Source organism: Notolepis coatsorum (genome assembly GCF_963971535.1).
Source record: "Notolepis coatsorum genome assembly, chromosome: 9".
Classification (NCBI taxonomy): domain Eukaryota; kingdom Metazoa; phylum Chordata; class Actinopteri; order Aulopiformes; family Paralepididae; genus Notolepis; species Notolepis coatsorum.
The window spans coordinates 24,970,576-24,986,626 of NC_140173.1; positions in this window are offsets into that span (position 1 = coordinate 24,970,576).

Here is a 16,051-nt window from a genome sequence, read left to right on the forward strand (position 1 = left end):
ACGGGTGAGCACGACGCACGACCCGCACCGAGGAACAGCACCTGGACAAGCGGGCCATGGTACACTGCCGGTACCAGCCCATACCAAGGAGCGGGAGGAGACTCGCCTAGGAGGCCTCTCCCCCAACGCTCGCCGATGTATCCACAGTCAGCGTCATACATTGGCACGCCTATGGTACCCGACTTCACCCAAGAGAACCGGGCCCAGTATACAGAACTCCGCATGTGTCTGGAGACCATGTTGGTGGATGTATTGGATGAACGTCACAAATACGCCATCCTACTGCAGCACTTAAAGGTGCCCCGCGCACATAATATAGCGCTCGCCTACGCGACTTCCACCACCCCATACACAGCAGCGCTGGTAGCATTGGACCAGAGGTATGGGCGCATATGGGATTACGTGATCCAGGAGATCCGACACATCGACCGCTTACCCCCAGCAATAGACAATCGAGCACTGGACGACCTGTCCATCAGAGTGCAGTCCCTGGTAGGGATGTTGGGAGCGCAAAGAGAGAAGGGGAAGTATGAACTTTACGCCAACTCAAATGTGGAAAGGATCCTGGAGAAGCTGCCGCCCGCTCGTCAGGAGCGCTTTAGGCGGCAGAGGGACCACAGAGACCCGAATGGCCCCGAACCGAACCTCCTCGATCTAGCAGACTTCCTGGCGAGAGAAGTCAGCAGCCTACGGCTAGATACATTCGGACGGAGCACCCCTGGCTCCAGAGAAGGAACCAGACGACTAAATGATGGAAGAAGATCGGTGACTGTGATGCACCAATCGGAGTCAGTACCGAGCAGCAGGAGCCACAGTACCCCCTCCAGAACGGAGAAGTGGAAGATAGTGTGCCCCTACTGTGAGAAAGAACACTGGCTAGCGCAATGTGACTCCTTCCCCAAGCTGAACGCGGAGGAAGCAGGTCAATGGATAAAGTCCAACAAGCGCTGTTTTCGCTGTGCGCGCTCACACATGGCAGCCGAATGCCGCTTAAAGAAAAGGTGCACCAAGTGCGATGGAGCCCATCTGGACATACTTCACGACAGTAACAGACGGCGCCTTCACCTGCACCATCCAGCCGCAAAGCGAGCGTCATGTACATCGATCCCGCCAGCAGCAGTGGAGCCCGAGTACTCCTAAAAGTAGTGCGTGTGACACTAAGCTACCAGAATAAAGTCCTGGACACTTACGCCGTCCTCGATGACGGGTCAGAGAAGACCCTGCTGCTCGCCTCCGCTGCGGCCCAGCTAGGGCTGCGGGGAAGCGAAACCCAAATGACAATTCGGACAATAAGACAAGATTTTAAGACGATAAAGGGCGAGAATGTCTCATTCTCTATCGCAGCAAGCGGCCAGCCTGAGCGACGGTACCAGATTGCAGACGCTTTCACCAGCCAAGAAATAGGACTGTCGCGGTACACATACCCCGTCGCCAAGCTGATGGAGAAATATGCACATCTGCGCAAGTTACCGATCCCGCTCATAGACAATGCTATGCCGACCCTGTTGATAGGCTCCGACCATGCAGACCTCATTGTCCCGATAGACCGGGTTCATACCGGACCCCGAGGCTGTCCTGCAGCAGTCGAGACCCGTTTGGGATGGACTCTCCAAGGCCCGCTCGCCAAATCTCTCAACCGAAGTACAGCCACTAGATGTCTCCACTCCCGAGTCACAGAGGGAGAAACCGCACTCCTGCAACACGTAGAGCGGCTATGGAGCTTGGAACAAATGCCCTTTAAGAATGGAAAGAAAGACATTCGCTCTAAAGATGACATTTACGCCATTCACCTCCTCGAGACAGGGACCAAGAGAGTCCCGGTCAACGGCGTGTTGAGATACGCCACGCCACTCCTGCGGCGAGAAGGAATGCCTACTTTCCACGCCAAGACAGACGCCATAGAACGGTACCTGCTGAACACGGAGCGGCGCTTAGCCAAGAACCCCGCCCAAGAGAGTGTATACCGCGCTGAGATTGAGAAGCTCATCACAGCGGGACACGTCACAAAGATGGACATTAAAGAGGCTGACCAGACCACTGAATCGTGGTACGTGCCCCACCACAAGGTCCATCACAACGGTAAAGACCGCATAGTATTTAACTGCAGCTACCAGATCGGATCCCAAAATCTGAATAAAGAGTTACTGCCCGGTCCCACACTCGGCCCCTCCCTACTCGGCGTTCTACTCCGCTTCCGCCAGGAAAAGGTGGCCATCAGCGGGGACATTAAAGGAATGTTCCTGCAGGTGAGATTAGTAGAGGCGGACAAGCCCCTGTTACGGTTCCTATGGAGAGAGAAGCCAGGAGATGAGCACCCAGCCATCTACCAATGGGAAGTCCTCCCCTTCGGAACGACGTGCAGCCCCTGCTGTGCGACATTTGCACTACAGAAACATGTAGCAGAGGACCCAGCAGCGGACGAAGAGGTCCGACACAGCGTAAAGAACAGCTTCTACGTAGACAACTGTCTACAAAGCCTTTCAACCCAGGAAGAAGCCGAGGCTCTCCTGATTAAACTCCGCGCCTCATTGATCAAAGGCGGCTTTGATCTCAGGCAGTGGGCCAGCAGCGATCCGCAAGTACTGCGCAGCCTCTCCTCCGAGGACAAGGCAGCCAGCAGCGAGACCTGGATGGCTACAATCCCGGGAGAAGCCCAGGAGATGACCCTGGGATTGGTGTGGCGATTCAAAACAGATTCGCTTCACTACAGACACAAGCCCCTGACTACGGAGCAGGGAAGGCCGGCGGCGGCGCCGACCACCAGACGGAGTGTGTACACAACACTCGCCCGACAATATGACCCGCTAGGATGTATTCTACCGTACACCACCAGGGCAAAAATGATTGTACGAGCATTGTGGGACAAGGACCAGGGCTGGGACGACCCCATTCCCGCACTTGCATCCACCTGGAGAGAGTGGGAGATGGAGCTCCACTCACTCCCAGGCGTTAATATGCGCCGAAGCTACTTCCCACCCAAGGTGAGGCCAGAGACATGTAAAATGGACTTACACGTCTTCAGTGACGCCTCAGAGGTCGCATACGGATCAGTAGCCTACTTGCGGGCCCAAGACCAAGGGGGAGAGATCTACACAGCATTTGTCCTCGCCCGCTCGAGAATAGCCCCACGCAAGCAACAATCTATCCCACGTCTAGAGCTCTGCGCAGCCCTAGCCGGAGCGCACCTAGCCACGCTCATCCAACGTGAGCTCACCATACCGGTGTCTAGAACAATCCTGTGGTCAGATTCCACGACGGTACTCGCCTGGATCAAATCGGACTCATGCAAGTACAAAGTCTTCGTGGGAGTCAGAGTCACCGAGATTCAAGACTTAACCGAAGAGTTAACCGGAGAAACAGAGTGGCGCTACGTTGATACAAAACAGAACCCAGCTGACGTCATCACCCGGGGGATGCCCCTGGATGACCTCACCCGTCGCAATGTCTACAGTGACGGCCCCGCATTCCTAAGACTCCCGGAAGGACAGTGGCCCATGCCTATCCCGAGGGAAGCAAGTCCAGAGGAGGTGGAAATTAAGAAGTCTGTGTTCTGTGGATTGAGCACCGTAGCCTCCACCGACCCTAACATAAACGATTGCACGTCCATAGAGAGTGCACAACAAAGAACATTCCTGCGGTACCACCCGGAGTGCAAGTCCCCCGCTGATATGTCAGCGGCTAACTACGAGGAAGCAGAATTGCTTCTACTGCAGCGAGCCCAGAGAGACTCGTTCCCTGATGAATTGGCCTGTCTACAGGGAGGAAAGCCCGTCCCATCCGACAGCAGATTAATTCACCTGGCCCCCGAGAGCGACGCTCACACCCTCATCAGAGTGGGTGGTCGCCTACGCAGAGCCCCCAATCTACCGGATGACATTAAATACCCGATCGTATTGAACAGCCGACACAAGGTCACAGAGCTGATTATAAAGAAATACGATGAGGATGTACATCACGCAGGAGCAGAAAGAGTCTTCGCGGAAATCAGACGTCGTTACTGGATCCTACAAGGAAGAGAGGCGGTACGACGCTTCCAACGAACATGTCTAGACTGCCGCAAGTGGCGCGCGCAGCCCAGCATACCAAGGATGGCTGACCTTCCTCCATGTCGCCTCCGAATCGGTGACAAGCCATTCCACTCAACGGGTATGGACTGCTTTGGCCCGCTGCACATAAAGAAAGGAAGAGGAACCGAGAAGCGGTGGGGTATTGTATTCAAATGCATGACCACCAGAGCGATACACATCGAGCTTCTCCCGACCATGAGCACAGACTCATTCCTTATGGCCTTCCGTAGATTCATATCACGGAAAGGAAGACCGTCTACCCTATTGTCCGATCATGGGACAAACTTCAAAGGCGGCGAAAGAGAGCTGAGAGAGAGCTTCCAAGCTATGGGCCCAGAACTTAAGACCCACCTCGCTCCAGCACAGGTTGATTTCCAATTCAACCCCCCAAACGCACCCCACTTCGGTGGCACTTGGGAACGAGAAGTGCGCTCCATAAAGACAGCCCTGTACGCAGTACTTGGGGCCCAGACTGTGGCGGAAGAAGTCCTAATGACAGTCCTCACGGAGATTGAGGGAGTACTTAACTCGAAGCCCCTCGGATATGTCTCCAGTGATGTGGCGGATATCGACCCAGTTACCCCCAACACACTCCTGATGGGGCGGCTAGATCCCACATTACCCCAGACAATGTACCGGCCTGAAGAAGCGAACGGCCGACGAATGTGGAGGTACAGCCAAGTATTAGCCGACAAGTTTTGGAACAGTTTCCTACTGCACTACCTACCGTCTCTACAGACCCGCCAGAAGTGGGTAAAGGAGAGAGACAATTTGACAGAAGGAACAGTCGTCATGATTATTGATCAATCACTGCCCAGAGCTATGTGGCCGGCCGGCCGCGTAAGCAAAGTGATCACCGGTGCCGACGGCAAGGTCCGAGCAGCTGAAGTGCTCGTCCAGGGTCGCACTTACACCCGTCCCGTGGCAAGGCTCATAGAACTGCCTCGACTCCCAGACACAATCGATGATGACCATGACCCTACAACCCTATGACTTTGTGAAGTTGACTGACCCCTACAGCAAACCCTTATGTGTAAATAGACAACGCGATTAATCTGTCTCCGTTTAACTGATTAGGTCTGAGACCTATTCAGGGGGTGGCTGTTGTGAAGGGCCAGATTAAACCGAATATATATATTTATTTATATATATATATTTAATTGTATTTGTATATTCTCTAATATTCCCTGATATCCCTTGTATATTCCTTGTACAATATGCATTGAATATCCATTCTAGCCTACTGAACATCCCATAATAGTCTCCATTCTACTATTGGTCGAGACCTTGGTGCCAGGCTGCCATACCCCTCAGACCCAGTTCAAACGTACCGCTCGACATGTACGAACAAGTCCTAGTTTGGCTACCGCACCACTAATGGGACTATTTGTTCATAGTGCGTATATATACTGCGCTACTAAAGTAGGACTTTCTTTTCAGTCCAGTTTCTTACCCTCCAATAGAGTCACAGACGTAAAGCCTCCCCGCGATGCCACGTGTGGGAGTAAGGCCAAGTTCGGCCTACCATCGGTATTGAGACATCGTGTATATTAATATTTGAATAGTCATATTTGGCACTATATCGTCGAGTTGGACGTAGTCTATTAAGCTAATAATAGTCTGTTAATATATAGTGCTTCGTGCGGTGAGAATACTACCGTAGTCAGTACCCCATCGTTTCGGGCAGAGAACTGGCTGCTTACCCAGGGTGGTTGACCCTATGTGAAGCTGCACCCGAGGAGCCCCAGAGCCGACGAGCGAGTGGACCTGTATACCGGATTATTCTACCGACGACAGCCCGCCTTCCCAGGCACGGATTATGCTTTGGATACTTTGATTATTCTATGGATAAAGACCCCCGACACTACCGTGTGTTGGAACCCCCCCCCCCTGGAGAGGACGCAAGGTGAGGAGACGCTCTGCAAGACGAGGTCTCTCCACATCTCTCTCCCGTGGACCGGAGAGAGCCGGCCCACAAAGAGTCCACCTGCTTTCATCTGTGGTCCAAGGATCGCCGGCGCATTGAACGGCACTACAGTGGGTTCTCCTGGGATACCCTTGGCCGGACGAGGCAGCTGGATTCTACCCCCCCCCCCCCCCTCCTACTCCTGTCGGCTTACAAGCGACCGGATTAACCCCCTCTAGTGTATCCAGCCTATAATCATTAAAGTATCATTGCTGTTATTCCTTAACTATTCCAGGTCGTATATTTACCACCTGCGCCTTCAGAGATTGGACATTATCTATTGATATACCGACGAATACTCCTTGCCATAAAAGCGCATACTATTTCAATTCATAAATGTAATTAAGTGATTAAGTGTTTATTCTACACACCATCGCTGTGTAGGAAATAAAGACCTGTTTCTAATTCGTACATTTGTGTTGGATCCGTTTCATCTACGTGAGAGTGTTCATGATAATATATTTATGCCGTGTACTGGGTGGCCGAATATTAAGTACAAAGGTAGTGGTAGTAAGTATCATATCTAGTAATACAGTCAGGGAATTGTACCCCTCAGTTACACCTACCAATATCACTAATCTAAACCTAACCGTCTTCTTTCTTTACCCTCGACAGAGACCGAAGTCTCCACCTTACAGACTCCAGTTCAAAACAAAAAAGGAAAAAATAATAAATTTAGTGGACTGTTGGAAGTACTGATACAGTACAGCTGGCCCATTCGGCGCCTACCTAACCAGGGCTACTCACTACCACTTTTAAACAGATTAAATAGCACTCAAAAAGTCATACTCACCACCCGCTGCATGTCCACAGAGGAGAGGATTCACCACACTCTCACTCAGGGTCCAATTACTGACCAAGCTGCTCTCCTCCAAACCAATCAAACAAACAAAATCAAACAAACCAATTACTTGTATGCATCTCCCAAACAATTTACATGTAGAAACAAACATGCAATTACTAACAAATGAATAAATCTATAACAAAAATGTGGTATGGAATAAACTTTCCGAAGTGTTACTTACCAAGAAAGTCCAAAATCAGATTCCACCACTACAAACTAAGCCAAAAGCCAACAAACTAATCAATTAAACAAAAAAAGGTCCACCAAAAGGCCGAGCCCCCATTTTGTCATGAACCAAACTCAAGGTACAGACAAAACAAGGGAGACCACACAAGCACTTGAAGTTTGTAACAAAGAGTAATTTAATTATGCTATTTAAATATGTACAAACAAAAGAAATTAAAGAATGAATGGATCAGTAATATCAGTAATGTAGTGAGTGCATGAGTGAGTCAGTGTGTGGTGCGTGTAAATGATAATATGAGAAACAACCAAACCAAATTCAAACAAACAAAATGTCAGGACGAGCTTGGAGGAGAGACAGCAGACAAATGGAGAAGTCAGGCCTTTTACACAAGTGTGCCTCCTCCTCCTGACACACCTGCACAGGTGCATCTGATTGCCAGTCTGTGGATGACAAACAGGTTAATGGAGATATCCAGGTATATCCCTGAGTCAACCTGTAGGAGAGGGATGGGGTTGTCACAGTTGACACCAACAACCGTATACACCCATCCTCCCATTTGTCAGCCAACTTCCTTTTTCCCCGCTCTCCCTGATTTGCTACAAGAACACGATCCCCCACAGACAGGTAAGTACCCTTGACACCCTTGTTGTACTGTCGGGTCTCGTGCTGTTGCTCAACGGTGGAGTGCTTCTGAGCGATCTCCATGGCACTCTTCAGACACGAAAGCAGAGAGCCAGCATAAGAGTCGTAGTCAACAACTCCAGAGTCATTCAAGACCTGCCTGAACATAACATCCACTGGTAGTCTTGGGACGCGGCCAAACATTAAAAGAAAGGCGCGTAACCCGTGGTCTCATGAACAGTGGCATTGTAAGCGAACGTGAGTGTCTGGACCTGTTGCGGCCACTGGTGCTTCTTCTGAAGCGGAAGGGAGCGGAGCATGTTACCTAGAGTGCGGTTAAAGTGCTCTGTCCCACCATTACCCATGGGATGATAAGCAGTTGTGTGGGATTTGGCCACTCCCGCCAACCTGAGGAGCTCAGCAATCAAGTTGCTCTCAAAGTTGGCGCCCTGATCAGCGTGTATTCTCTCGGGGAACCCGTAAACACAAAACACGTTGTCCCAGAGCCTTCTGGCAACTTGCTTCGCTGTCTGATTAGAGCATGGGAACGCGTGCGCCAACTTTGTGAAATGGTCAGTCACCACTAGAACGTCCACTGACCGCTGGTTGCTGTCCTCAGCGGACCAGAAATCCATGCACACTAATTGCATCGGCGCGGAGCTCTTGATACTTTCAAGGGGCACACGAGCAGCAGGTTCTGGGGACTTTCCATACACACATCTCTGACAACATCTGACATATGCCCTGACATCCCTCTCCATGGCAGGCCAATAAAAGCGTTGCCTGGCAAAAGAAAGAGTGCGATCCTGGCCCTGATGACCTGCCAGATCATGGATGCCAGATAATGCTTTGTCCTTCAGACTCAGAGGCAGCACATACTGAGTTCTCCTCTGCTTGGACACTTGGTCCCTCGTCACTCGGTACAGGACACCATCACGGACCTCCAGTTTGTCCCACTGTTTCAACAGCCTGAGAACCTTCTGGTCAGCGCCGTGCCTCTCCCGTCTAGATGGTCGCTTCCGAACAGCGACAAAGGGTAACACCCTAGAGATGCAGGGGTCCCGTTCCTGGCTTAACCTAAGCTCCTCAGCTGAAAACATCGGCAAAGCATCCTGGCCCTCTGACAGATGCTGGATGTTCTGGACTAAACCTAACGCTCTGGACTCTGCAGCACCAATCCAGTCACATTTAGACTGACAAAGGGCTCTGATCTCAGCTGTCTCACACGCCATCCCGAATCGTGAGCTACTCACCGTCTGGGACTGACAACTGATCCTGAAAACATCCTGCACAGAGTCCCCCTCAACTGCCTTTGCTTCCTGCACAAGAGCCGGGTACGGCTCCCTCAATAATCTCTGACTAACATGCTTAGTGAAAGGGTCACGACTCAAAGCGTTCGCTACCACATTCTTCTTCCCTGGCAGGTGTTTGAGATCAAAATCGAAAGACGCGAGGCGGTCAGGTGGCGTAACGGAGATTGCGTTCGTCACCAAACCCCGGAGCGGCTCGATTCGCCTGTTCGAATCCAGCTCACAGCTCCGGGGTTGTCACCAGCTTGGCTGGCCGTTCTCACTAATACAATTGGGAGTATTAGAGGGTGGGAGAAGCTGGAGGGGTGGGTCTGGGTCGTTGTAAACAGCGACTCCTACAGTTCGGTCGGGGGGCCTGCTAAGCGCGGATAGGACCTGAGTGGGATAGTGTGATCCTTCCACACGCTACGCCCTCTCAATGAGAATCCGCGCTGCCAGGTGAAAAGAAGCGGTGATTGGCTGGACGTGTGTCGGAGGAAGCACGTGGTAGCCTCCACTCTCCCGGACCGACTGTGGGGGGTAAGTGCGCAGCGACCAAGAAGGGGGATTGGGAATTGGCATACGACTAACATTGGGATGGGAGAAAATCGGAGGAAAAATGGAGGGGGAAAAAGATAAAAAAAAAATAATAATAATCGAAAGACGCAAGTTTAGACACCCAGCGGATCTCACATGCGTCAAGCTTTGGCTTCGTAAGCAGATATTTATTTTCATTTCAACCTTTATTTAAAATCGTAAGCATCTGAGGTTTCCCTCATTTACAGAAACAACGATTGTACAGTACATAATAAAAACAATATTCACAGAAATTAAAACACCAGAGTAAGCAAATTAAAAACGTTTCAAAATAATTTTTAAATATCAACTAAAACAGTTACAGGTAGTCACACAATGGTCTGAAATCATACATTTAAACATTCCAAGGGAAGGGAGAACCTCCAATTTCAGCGTGAATTTAAGGACATTCCATGAGTTAGCGGCATCAAAGGAAAAGGCTGACTTCCCTAGCTCAGAACAAATCTGAGGAACCCTAAGAACCATACAGTCATTCGATCGAGTTGAATAGGTTCCAATATTCCAATCTAACAGTGAGGAGATATAAACAGGTTGTTTACCAATAAGGGCTTTAAAAATAAATAAATACCAGTGTTTGTTGCGCCTTTCTGCAAGAGAAGGCCAACCCACCCTATCATACAGGACACAATGGTGAGTATCATACCTGTCACCAGTTATAAATCTGAGAGCTGAGTGATATGCAGAATCCAGAGGTTTAAGAGTTGATGCCGCAGCATGCCTATAAATTACAGGAAACCAATTTTCTGTCGCAGTTTAGTGGCAAGATTTTCCACATGGAACTTAAATGTTAATTTCTCGTCAAGCCACAGGCCAAGATATTTATACTCAGTGACTCTCTCTATATAAGAGCCACTGACAGTAGATATCCTCACATCATCAAAGTTAATATTCCTTGCTCTTGAAAACAACATAAACTTTGTCTTACTAGCATTAAGAACCAATTTAAGACTAGTAAGGGCATCCTGTAGAGCAGTGGTGCCCAACCAGTCGATCGCGATCGACAGGTAGATCGCGGGCTGATTTCAAGTAGATCTCGATTAATAAAATTTGATTATTAATATTTTTTTTTTTTTTTTTTGGAAAATCAACTCTGCCTCTCCTTGTTAACTACAACATGCAATGCTGTTTGTTATTTAAGATGAGGTCGGACTCGGCACTGACAGATTTGTGTTCATTATGCTGCTTTTATAAAGCCTCAAATGATGGCTTACAATATACAATTTTGGCTGGTAGCTCTCGGCTAGGTGGTAAATTAAAATGTAGATCTTGGTTCAAAAACGGTTGGGCACCCCTGCTGTAGAGCATAAAAGGAAAGTTGCAATTTCTCAAAGGCCAGCTGTACAGAGTCTGCAATACAGTACACAATTGTGTCATCAGCATACAAATGGGCATGACATCCATACAAAGAAGAAACAATATCATTAATATAAATTATTATATTATATGTCAGTGGGTTATGTGCTCCTGCTAGACTGCAGCTTAGCTGTGATGGACTCACCGATCTTTTCTGCCAGCTGTGTGATGAGTGCACTTAACTCTGGCTGTTCACCTGTTAGCCGCTCTCTAACTGGTGGTAGACTTGGCCTGGCACGGTCTACATACCCTAACTCTGGCTGTTCACCTGTTAGCCGCTCATTAACTGGTGGTAGACTTGGCCTAAATAAATGTCTTCTGCACATTCACTGGCAACATCATTTACATGACTTTTTTTTTCTTCTTTTTTTTCACAATTTCATTGTCCTTGTCCACAATTTAATTGTCCTTGTCCACAAGAGACAAAACAGTGGACTGTCCACCGAATTCCAGGGTCATTCACTGTCTACTGACATACCTGAATGCAGTCCATGGGAACACCTGTGGACCTTTTTAGCAATTGATGACAATGCCTGTGGACCTGCAGCCTCCCTGGCGAACGATCTGTCGTCGTTCTTTTTTCTTTTCTTTATCCGGGTCGAAAGTCACCACTGTAACGGGTGTTCTGTGTGTTGGTCTGGCTAACACCCGTTTTGTCTGCGTTGTGTTCTGGGGACTTCAAACGCCACAGGAAAGGAGGAGACGGTTCTTGTAACTGAGGGGTTACAAAACCCTGACTGTATTAAAGATTGTGATATATTAAACCACTGCTAGTTATGTACTTTAATTACTGGCCAAACAGTACATCAAATATTGATGGTGAACACTCACAAGAACACGGCATTGACACAGAAATTCTATTGGAGGGTAATTTATTATTATTAGGCAACGTTAGGTTACAGATTGAGAATTAGGGTCGCGCTTGTATGGCGAAGAATATACGTAAAGTCAGTCAAGAGCATAAGTCACTAAGAATAGTAGGAATACTATGATGGGTCTAAACTGACGCCACCTGTTATATAGTAGCAATTATATAGGGCAACAACGGTACCAACTGGAGACAATGGGTAGAGGAATGTTCGGGTACTCCGTCTGAGTCAACGAGGAATAAAGAGGCTCCAGGTACAGGAGTCGGTGCTTGTACTCCCTTGATCAGCAGACAAAAGCAATAGTTGTAATCCAAGATGCTCGACAGCATTGACGACAGCTAGCCAGCCCCTTCCACGAGGCAGGCCCGAGTGGTAATCCTCACGAGGTTGAATCCCAAACGACAGTGGAAATCAACGGTGCTCTTCTCCGGTAGTCACGGTCCCAAAGCAATATAATCCAACCAGGAATGGTTCTGCAATCGCCGGTGCCGATTCTCCTGTGTACATGTCCAACGGTTCTCGCCTAGGACTCCTCGGGTGTGGGCACGTATTTAGGCCACACAGCCTGGATAAGTGCACTAGCTAAAGACACGACGAACCGATGGGTAATGCTACACACGGAAGAACTGTGGCCGCACGATATACAATAAATGATCGACTATTACTTCACATTAGATTAAGTCGAACTCAACGTTACTGCATTAAACTCTGACACTTTAACATTCTATTCACACGCGGTTCTCAATGCTCTATTTAGATGCAAGGTTGCTCACTTCACTGCACGTTGACTCGTGGTGAAGGTGGGGTAAGGTTTAGGTAAGGTTTAGGTAAGGTTTAGGTAAGGTTTAGGTAAGGTTTAGGTAAGGTACTGCCGTTTACACCTGCGCCGTATTTATACTTACTGTAAGTGAATATCTAGTCCCAACCTCAGTCCTTGTCTCGTATTACTACGCTGACTCTGGGCATGTTCTGACATGCCCGGAGTTGTCTTTGAACTTGCCGTTGGGGGCTTGTGCGTTGGCACCTGGGGCGCTGTCCAATAGGAGAGCGAATATTACTCTGGTCTGTACGCAGGTAAAGGGATATTCCGTGTATATATATAAATAATATACAAGGTATATCAAACGATACATATATATATTCAGTTTAATCTGGCCCTTCACAACAGTTCTACTGTTGGCAGTAACGGCCATTTATTGCTGGTTCAGCTCTCAAAACCTGCACACAATGAATGGCAAAAGTACCACAAAAGAACAGCATTACATTCGTTTCCAGTCCTGACAGTCAAATCTCTTAGGTTGAGCGCGCTGGCGCGAAGTGACTAGTGACGTCACTACGTGGACCGCGTGGCCTAGCCACAAATTCACACAGTAACTAGCATGCTAAACCTGTTAGCATGAGTGTGAATGGCATTGAATATAAATGTATAAAGTGTGTAAAGTCTAAAGTGAATACATAAACATGAAAGGAACAATTTAGAATACACATACCTGCACACAATGAATGGCAAAAGTACCACAAAAGAACGGCATTACATTCGTTTCCAGTCCTGACAGTCAAATCTGTCGACAAAGAACCATGAATGACTAACTGTATTTGACTGCAAATTTCACTGACCAAAACATCCAATTGTGCATAGAATTTACCCAAAACATTTGTAACAACAATACTGAGTCAACATTACTCAATTTGCTTTCACGACTAACGATGCAGGCTTACCTGTATGCCTGATATGTGGTGCGAAATTTGCGAACAAAAAATGTACTTTTTATTTGATAGATTTTCCACAAATAAGGGAAGGACTCAAATAGAGCTGCATAGTTCAGGGGTTTATTTCAAAGTAGGTCTACAGATGCCAGTGTTTTTTCTCCTTTTCTGTGTTTTATTTCAAAGTAGGTCTACACATGGTAGTCTTTTTTCAAAGTGGACTACTTTTTATTTTATAAATGTTCCACAAATAAGGGAAAGATTCAAATATACCTGAATAGTTCAGGGGTTTATTTCAAAGTCGGTCTACACAGCCAGTATTTTTTCTCCTCTTCATAAGAGTTTGAGGTGTTCCTTTGTTATAACAGGTAAAGGATGTCCGATATTATCGGCCGACCGATATTATCGGCCGATATTGGCAGTAAAATGTGATATCGGAAAATATCGGTATCGGTTTAAAAACAAAAAAAAACAATAACAATATTTGTTATATATATATCCAGTGAAATTATTAGTTACCTGAAATTATTCAGTTTTTTGGACGGGGAAACCCTGCTTATATCGGTATCGGTTGATATCGGTTGATATCGGTATCGGAAATTAAGAGTTGGACAATATCGGAATATCGGTATCGGTAAAAAAGCCAATATCGAGCATCCCTAAAACAGCAATAAAAACTCAAACATTTTCTTTTTGTTGCTTTATTATTCCATTAATGCAACAAACTGTGTGCTATAAATATAAAGTATAATAAATCGCAAATTACTTTGGGTATGCAATTGTCAGGCGTTTTATGCTAAATGTGGGGTATGCTTGGGGATATATAAAACGTTATACACTGTGTTATCTTCATTTTAAGGGTAAATAGGTTGTGCGGCTCCCTGAGCATTTAATTTTGTGGGAGGGGGGAAAAGTGGCTCTTTTGATAGTAAAGGTTGCTGACCCCTGTCTTAGGTTGAGCGCTCTGGCGCGAAGTGACTAAAACCGGAAAAGTACTCTCTAGACAATGAACTGGCCTAGTGAACCGGAAGCAAAGCTCTTGACCGTGAACTTCCTTAAAGTGACGGTTAATATAAAAGCATCAGTATAAATAAATCATAATAAACATTTGTAAACATAGGATTTGGTGACATTTCAATCCTTCAAAATAATAATAATAATAATAATCTTCATTTGACACTTGTTACACAAGGAAAGATGAAATTAGGGTTCCATCCTATAGGCAAATATTTCCTGTGACAAAATGCAACCAATGTAATCAAAAAAGTCAACCAACGAACAAGATTCTTGTAACGGATCTCCTCTCTGGTAAACAAGAATACCTTGAAGACTCTAACAGGAGCACTCATTCAAGGGTACTACGACTATGCTTGCACCTCATGATACCAAAGCACCTCAAAGGCCCTAAAAACAAGACTACAAACATCACAAAACAAACTGGTCAGACTACTGCTTGGCCTTACTCCTAAAACCAACCTCACCCCTGCCCATTTTGACAACCTAGGATGGCTTAGAGTAGACGACAGAGTACAGCAATTGCAATGGGCCTGGTCTAAAAGATCCACTACACAAAGGTCAGTGAATTCCACAACCACAACACCAGAGGGAGTTCAACAAATCATGTTCAACCCAGATTCGGCTCAAACAACACGTTTAGCAATTATGCCACAATAATGTGTAACGCCGTACCCACAGCCGTAAAATAATGTGAATCCCTACCCTCCTTCAAAACCGCTCTCAAAGAGCACCTATGGGTGGCTGCAATTAAAAACTGGCTACTGTAAATCCCCCACCCAACCCCCTCCAATGTACAGTTTCTTCCCCTTCTTAAACAGTACTGTATATTTGTATGTCTTGTATGTCATAAATGTCTTGATGAATTGAAAATGGAGGACCCTTTCTTTGGCCTGAGTGAGATTCACCAACTGATCACTGAAGCAGTTCTGAAATTCTTGCACAACACAGACTTCTATAGGAGAATATAAAGTGCTGCTTATAAATATAAATGGGGGAGCCTTATGTAAACAAGACGAAAGGCTTTCTCTGGTCTACATCTATACATTTATGACATACCAGATTTGCAAATACAGTACTGTTTGTGATACAGAAGGAGTCAAGAAAAGGGAGTATATACATTTGACGTAGAAACTGTACATTGGAGGAGGTTGGGTGGGGGGGGTTGGGTACACTGGGATATTGACAACCATACTGGGTAATTTACATTGGAGGTGGTTGGGGGGGGGGGGGGGGCACACTGTATAAGCAAGCAAAACTGTACATTGAGGGGGGGGGAGACTCTGTACAAACAAACAAAATTGTACATTGGACTATTGACAAAACCATACTAGGTAAATGACTGTACATTGGAGGGGGTTGGGTTAGGATATTTACAGGGGCCAGTGTTGAATTGCAGTCTCCCGTAGGTGTCTCTTGAGAGAGGTTTTGAAAGTGGGTAGTGATCCACATTCCTTTACAGCTTTGGGTAGGGCGTTCCACATTGATGTGGCATAATTGCGAAACGTGTTTAGTCCCTTATTTGAGCCGAATCTGG